General features: G+C 41.5%; 1 protein-coding gene across 2 annotated transcripts in view; it reads right to left on the reverse strand.

The window, feature by feature from the left end:
• LOC129830675 (CYFIP-related Rac1 interactor A-like) overlaps positions 1-6841 on the reverse strand; it is a 100514-nt gene that overhangs the window by 93060 nt on the left and 613 nt on the right. The gene's annotated exons all lie outside the window — the stretch shown is intronic.

A 6841-nucleotide genomic window follows, 5' to 3' on the forward strand; every position in this document is an offset into this window, starting at 1 on the left:
AGAGTCTCAATTTGGTGTTTGCCCCATTTTGTGAAATCTTGGTTGTTGAGCGGACCCCAGACCTCACAACCATAAAGGGCAGTGGGCTCTATGACTGATTCAAGTATTTTTAGCCAGATCCTAATTGGTATGTTGAAATTTATGTTCCTTTTGATGGCATAGAATGCCCTTCTTGCCTTGTCTCTCAGATCGTTCACAGCTTTGTGGAAGTTACCTGTGGTGCTGATGTTTAGGCCGAGGTATGTATAGTTTTTTGTGTGCTCTAGGGCAACGGTGTCTAGATGGAATTTGTGGTCCTGGTGACTGGACCTTTTTTGGAACACCATTATTTTGGTCTTACTGAGATTTACTGTCAGGGCCCAGGTCTGACAGAATCTGTGCAGAAGATCTAGGTGCTGCTGTAGGCCCTCCTTGGTTGGTGACAGAAGCACCAGATCATCAGCAAACAGTAGACATTTTACTTCGGATTCTAGTAGGGTGAGACCGGGTGCTGCAGACTGTTCTAGTGCCCGCGCCAATTCGTTGATATATATGTTGAAGAAGGTGGGGCTTAAGCTGCATCCCTGTCTCACCCCACGACCCTGTGTGAAGAAATGTGTGTGTTTTTTGCCAATTTTAACCGCACACTTGTTGTTTGTGTACATGGATTTTATAATGTCGTATGTTTTACCCCCAACACCACTTTCCATCAATTTGTATAGCAGACCCTCATGCCAAATCTCTCTCTCTCTCTCTCTCTCTCAATCTCTCTGTCTCTGTCTCTCTCTCTCTCTTTGTCTCTCTCTCTCTCTGTCTCTCTCTCTCTCTCTGTCTCTCTCTCTCTCTCTCTCTCTCTCTCACACTCTCTCTCACTCCTACTCTCACTCCTACACTCACTCTCACTTTCACTCTCAATTTCAATTCCAATATAAGGGGCTTTATTTGCATGGGAAACATATGTTAACATTGCCAAAGCAAGTGAAATAGATTTTTTTACACTCACAAAATATGCAAAATAAAAAATACTTCTAAAATGTCATATGATGTGCAAATAGTTAAAGTACAAAAGTGAAAATAAATACACATAAATATGGGTTGTATTTACAATGATGTTTGTTCTTCACTGGTTGCCCTTTTCTTGTGGCAACAGGTCACAAATCTTGCTGCTGTGATGGCACACTGTGGTAGTTCACCCAATAGATACACTTGAAGTCGGAAGTTTACATACACCTTAGCCAAATACATTTAAACTCAGTTTTTCCCCAATTCCTGACATTTAATCCTAGTAAAAATTCCCTGCCTTAGTTCAGTTAGGATCACCACTTTATTTCAAGAATGTGAAATGTCAGAATAATAGTAGAGAGAATTATTTATTTTAGCTTATATTTCTTTCATCACAGTCCCAGTGGGTCAGACGTTTACATACACTCAATTAGTATTTGGTAGCATTGCCTTCAAATTGTTTAACTTGGGTCAAATATGTTGGGGAGCCTTCCACAAGCTTCCCACAATAAGTTGGGTGAATTTTGGCCCATTTCTCCTGACAGCTGGTGTAACTGAGTCAGGTTTGTAGGCCTCCTTGCTCGCACAAACTTTTTCAGTTCTGCCCAAAAATGTTCTACAGGATTGAGATCAGGGCTTTGTGATGGCCACTCCAATACCTTGACTTTGTTGTCCTTAAGCCATTTTGCCACAACTTTGGAAATAACCTTGGGGTCATTGTCCATTTTGAAGACCTATTTGCGACCAAGCAAAACTTCCTGACTGATGTCTTGAGATGTTGCTTCAAAATATCCACATCATTTTCTTCCTCGTGATGTCATCTATTTTGTGAAGTGCACCAGTACCTCCTGCAGCAAAGCACCCCCACAACATGATGCTGCCACCCCCGTGCTTCACGGTTGGGATGATGTTCTTCAAATTGCTAGCCTCCCCATTTTTCCTCCAAACAAGACAATGGTCATTATGGCCAAACAATTCTATTTTTGTTCCATCAGACCAGAGGACATTTCTCCAAAATGTACGATCTTTGTCCCCATGTGCAATTGCAAACCGTAGTCTGGCTGCCTTTCAGGTTATGTCGACATAGAACTTGTTTTACTGTGGATATAGATACTTTTGAACCTGTTTCCTCCAGCATCTTCACAAGGTCCTTTGCTGTTGTTCTGGGATTGATTTGCACTTTGCGCAGCGAAGTATGTTCATCTCTAGGAGACAGAACGCGTCTCCTTCCTGAGCGGTATGACGGCTGCATGGTCCCATGGTGTTTATACTTGCGTAGTATTGTTTTTGCAGATGAATGTGGTACCTTCAGGCATTTGGAAATTGCTCCCTAGGATGAACCAGACTTGTGGAGGTCTACAATTTTCTTTCTGAGGTCTTGGCTGATTTCTTTTGATTTTCCCATGATGTCAAGCAAAGAGGCACTGAGTTTGAAGGTAGGCCTTGAAATACATCCACATGTACACCTCCAATTGACTCAAACGATGTCAATTAGCCTATCAGAAGCTTCTAAAGCCATGACATACTTTTCTGGAATTTTCCAAGCTGTTTAAAGGCACAGTCGACTTAGTGTATGTAAACTTCTGACCCACTGGAATTGTAGATGAAATAATCTGTCTGTAAACAATTGTTGGAAAATTTGTTTGTGTCATGCACAAAGTAGATGCCCTAACCGACTTCCCAAAACAATAGTTTGTTAACAAGACATTTGTGGAATGGTTGAAAAACCATGCACCACATGCTGACCAGACCGGACACGTGCGCGAGCGTCGCAAAATTATTTTAGAAATCCATGTTATTCAATTATTGCACCATCACTGCTCGCACGCGTCAACGAGCATCTGCTTTACCAAGGGCTAAAATAGTAGTCATTCCTATTTCTGACGCAGATCGCGCTGAAAGTCCTGCCTCTCCCATCTCCTCATTGGTTTATAGAAGCAGGTACCCACGTGCCATCTCCTCGTTGGTTATACCCACGTGGGTGATTGAAAGACGAACTGTTTTGCCAGTAGTCGTGGTAATACTATAAAAGTTTAGATGCGATCATCATAGAAGTTCGACGATGAAAAGGCCTGGGAGGAGGAGAGACGACTAGAAACTATTCGGCTGTCCGTTTTACGTATTATGGATTATGGATTAATTGTCGGAGTAGAAGACCTTGTGCAGTTCAGGTAAAGTAACAACTCAATGTTTATATCCAAGGACAAATTAGCTAGTAAGAGCAAGCTAGCTAAATAGGACAAATTAGCTAGCAACTGCAAGCTAGCTAAATAGGACAAATTAGCTAGCAACTGCAAGCTAGCTAAATAGGACAAATTAGCTAGCGACAGCAAGCTAGCTAAATAGGACAAATTAGCTAGCAATTGCAAGCTTGCCATACAAATTGCAAAACATGTTTAATGCTTTTCGACCTGTCACCAAATTAATGTCATTGGTTCAGAGTTTGTTTTGATAGTTTAACCTGCGTGTCGTGATCGCGTTTGGTGTGGGGGGGGAAAATACATTTATGCACGATAGCGCACGATAGCGTCAGTTTGGGTTCCGTGTTAATAAACTTCCGACATCAACTGTATGGGAGTTAATCAAAATGTGATTTTATTTCAAATTCTTTGTGGTTCTGTGTAATCTGAGGGAAATATGTGTCTCTAATATGGTCGTACATTTGGCAGGAGGTTAGGAAGTGCAGCTCAGCGTTTACCCTTGAGAGTCAGATTGGCCTTTGGCTGCCTTTTTCAATAGCAAGGCTATGCTCACGGACTCTGTACAAAGTCTAATATTTCCTTCATTTTGGGTCAGTCACAGTGGTCAGGTATTCTGCCACTGTGTACTCTCTGTTTAGGGCCAAATAGCTGTGTAGTTTGCTCAGTTTTTTTGTTAATTCTTTCCAATGTGTCAAGTAATTATCTTTTAGTTTCCTCATGATTTCATGATTTGTTTGGGTCTAATTATGTTGCAGTCCTGGTGCTCTGTGGGGTCTGTTTGCGTTTGTGAACAGCCGCAGGCTCTTCTCCAGGTTCATCTCTCTGTAGGTGATGGCTTTGTTATGGAAGGTTTTGGAATCACTTCCTTTTAGGTGGTTACAGAATTGAACGTCTCTTTTCTAAGTTTTGATAATTAATAGGTATCAGCCTAATTCTGGTCTGCATTATTTGGTATTTTACGTTGTAAAAAGAGGATATTTTTTGCAGAATTACTGTCACGTTCCTGACCTGTTTTCTCTTGTTTTGTATGTGTTTATTGGTCAGGGCGTGAGTTTTGGGTGGGCAGTCTATGTTTTCTATTTCTATGTTGGGATTTTGGTGTTCGGCCTGGTATGATTCTCAATCAGAGACAGGTGTCTATCGTTGTCCCTGATTGAGAATCACACTAAGGCAGCCTGGGTTTCACTTGTGTTTTGTGGGTGTTTGTTCCTGTGGAGGTTTTGTTGCCACACAGGACGGTTTCGGTTTTGTCACGTTGGTTGTTTTTGTATTTTGAATTGTTTTGTTGACTTTCATTAAAATAATGAACACTAACCACTCTGCGTTTTGGTCCACACCTGTCAGCGAGGACAGCCGTAACAATTACGAATTCTGAGTCTCAATTTTGTGTTTGTCCCATTTTGTGAATTCTTGGTTGGTGACCCCCGACCTCAGAACCGTAAAAGACTATGGGTTCTATAACTGATTCAAGTATTTTTAGCCAGATCCTAATTGGTATGTTAAATTTTATGTTCCTTTTGGTGTCATAGAAGGCCCTCTTTGTCGCTCAGATTGTTCACAGCTTTGTGAAAGTTACCTGATGTTTAGGCCGGGGTATGTGTTTTTTTTTTGTGTGCTCTAGGGCAACGGTTTGTTATCCTGGCAATTGGACCTTTTTTGGAACACAATTATTTTTGTCTTACTGAGATTTACTGTCAGGGCCCAAGTTTTACAGAATCTCTGCATAATATCTAGGTGCTGCTGTAGGCCCTCCTTGGTTGGGGACAGAAGCACCAGATCATCAGCAAACAGTAGACATTTGACTTCAGATTCTAGTAGGGTGAGGCTGGGTGCTACAGACTGTTCTAGTGGCCTCGCCAATTCGTTGATATATGTTGAAGAGGGTGGGGATTAAGCTGCATCCCTGTCTCACCCCACGACCCTGTGGGAAGAAATATGTGTGTTTTTTTGTAAATTTTACCGCACACTTGTTGTTTGTGTACATGGATTTTATAATGTCGTATGTTTTTCCCCCAACACCACTTTCCATAAATTTGTATAGCAGACCCTCATGCCAAATTGAGTCAAAAGCTTTTATGAAATCAACATTGCATGAAAAGACTTTGCATTTGTTTTTGTTTGTTTGTTTGTCATTTAGGGTGTGCAGGGTGAGTACGTGGTCTGTTGTACGGTGATTTGGTAAAAAGCCAATTTGACATTTGCTCAGTACATTGTTTTCACTGAGGAAATGTACGAGTCTGCCGTTAATGATCATGCAGAGGATTTTCCCAAGGTTGATGCATATCCCACGATAGTTATTGGGGTCAAATTTGTCTCCAATTTTGTGGATTGGGGTGATCAATCCGTGGCTCCAAATATTGGGGAAGATGCCAGAGCTGAGGATGATGTTAAAGAGTTTAAGTATAGCCAATTGGAATTTGTGTCCTGTATATTTTATCATTTTATTTAGGATACCATCAACCACAAAGGCCTTTTTGGGTTGGACTGTTTGTATTTTGTCATGTAGTTCATTCAATGTAATTGGAAAATCCAGTGGGTTCTGGTGGACTTTAATAGTTGATTCTAAGATTTGTATTTGATCATGTATATGTGTTTGCTGATTGTTCTTTGTTATAGAGCCAAAAAGATTGGACAAGTGGTTTATCCACACATCGCTGTTTTGATAGATAACTCTTCGTGTTGTTGTTTGTTTAGAAGTGGTTCGATTCTATGGATTCTTCAATTACAATGAGCTGATTTCTGACGTGCTGTTCCTTCTTTTTCCGTAGTGTATTTCTGTATTGTTTTAGTGATTCACCATAGTGAAGGCGTAGACTCAGGTTTTCTGGATCTCTATGTTTTTGGTTGGACAGGTTTCTCAATCTCTTTCTTAGTTTTTTGCATTCTTCACCAAACCATTTGTCATTATACATTTTATAGGTTGTCAGCTTGAAATTTTTAGATTTTGATAGTGAAGCTGAGAGGTCAAATATACCGTTTAGGTTTTCTTCCAAATCTCTCCCTCTCTTTCTCTCTTTTTCTCTCTCCCTTTCTCTCTCTTTCTCTCTCCATCTCTCTCTCTATTTCTCTCTCACCCACCGTTTCTGCACAACAGTGCATTTTAGGGCTGTTGTTTTTGGCTGGGTGTTTGCATAGAGCACCGCAAGCGCACACACACAAGCACTCACGTGTTTGTGAGTGTGTGTGTTTCTCAGCAGCAGTGCAAGCAGTGTTATCCACAGTAGAAGGGAAGAAAGGAGATGAGAGACATGCAGAGAAAGTCAGCTGATACTGCTGAGGTGTGTGTCTACATTGCACTGCAGTGAAAGGGGACAAGCCTTAGTTTACTGACCTAAGAGATGCTAGGACTACACTATCACACCCATAGGCTATCTCTTATACAACCCCTGCATCCGGCATCCAATCTTGTAACAGCTCTCTCTCGCTCTCTCTCTCTCTCTCTCTCCATCCAACCCTTTAACAGCTCTCTCTCTCCCTCTCTCTTTCTCTCTCCATCCAACCCGGTATTCTTTACTCTCTCCATCCCTCTCTTCTATTCTCATCGTCCCGCTTAGCCCCCATTTCCTCAAGATTTCTATCATGTTTACCTCATCTCATTCTCCATCCCTCCACAACCCTTCCCTGTCTTCCTTCCCCTTTTCCCCAGAAAATCCCCCTTC

Source organism: Salvelinus fontinalis, chromosome 32 (assembly GCF_029448725.1).
Source record: "Salvelinus fontinalis isolate EN_2023a chromosome 32, ASM2944872v1, whole genome shotgun sequence".
In the NCBI taxonomy this organism is placed as follows: Eukaryota; Metazoa; Chordata; class Actinopteri; order Salmoniformes; family Salmonidae; genus Salvelinus; species Salvelinus fontinalis.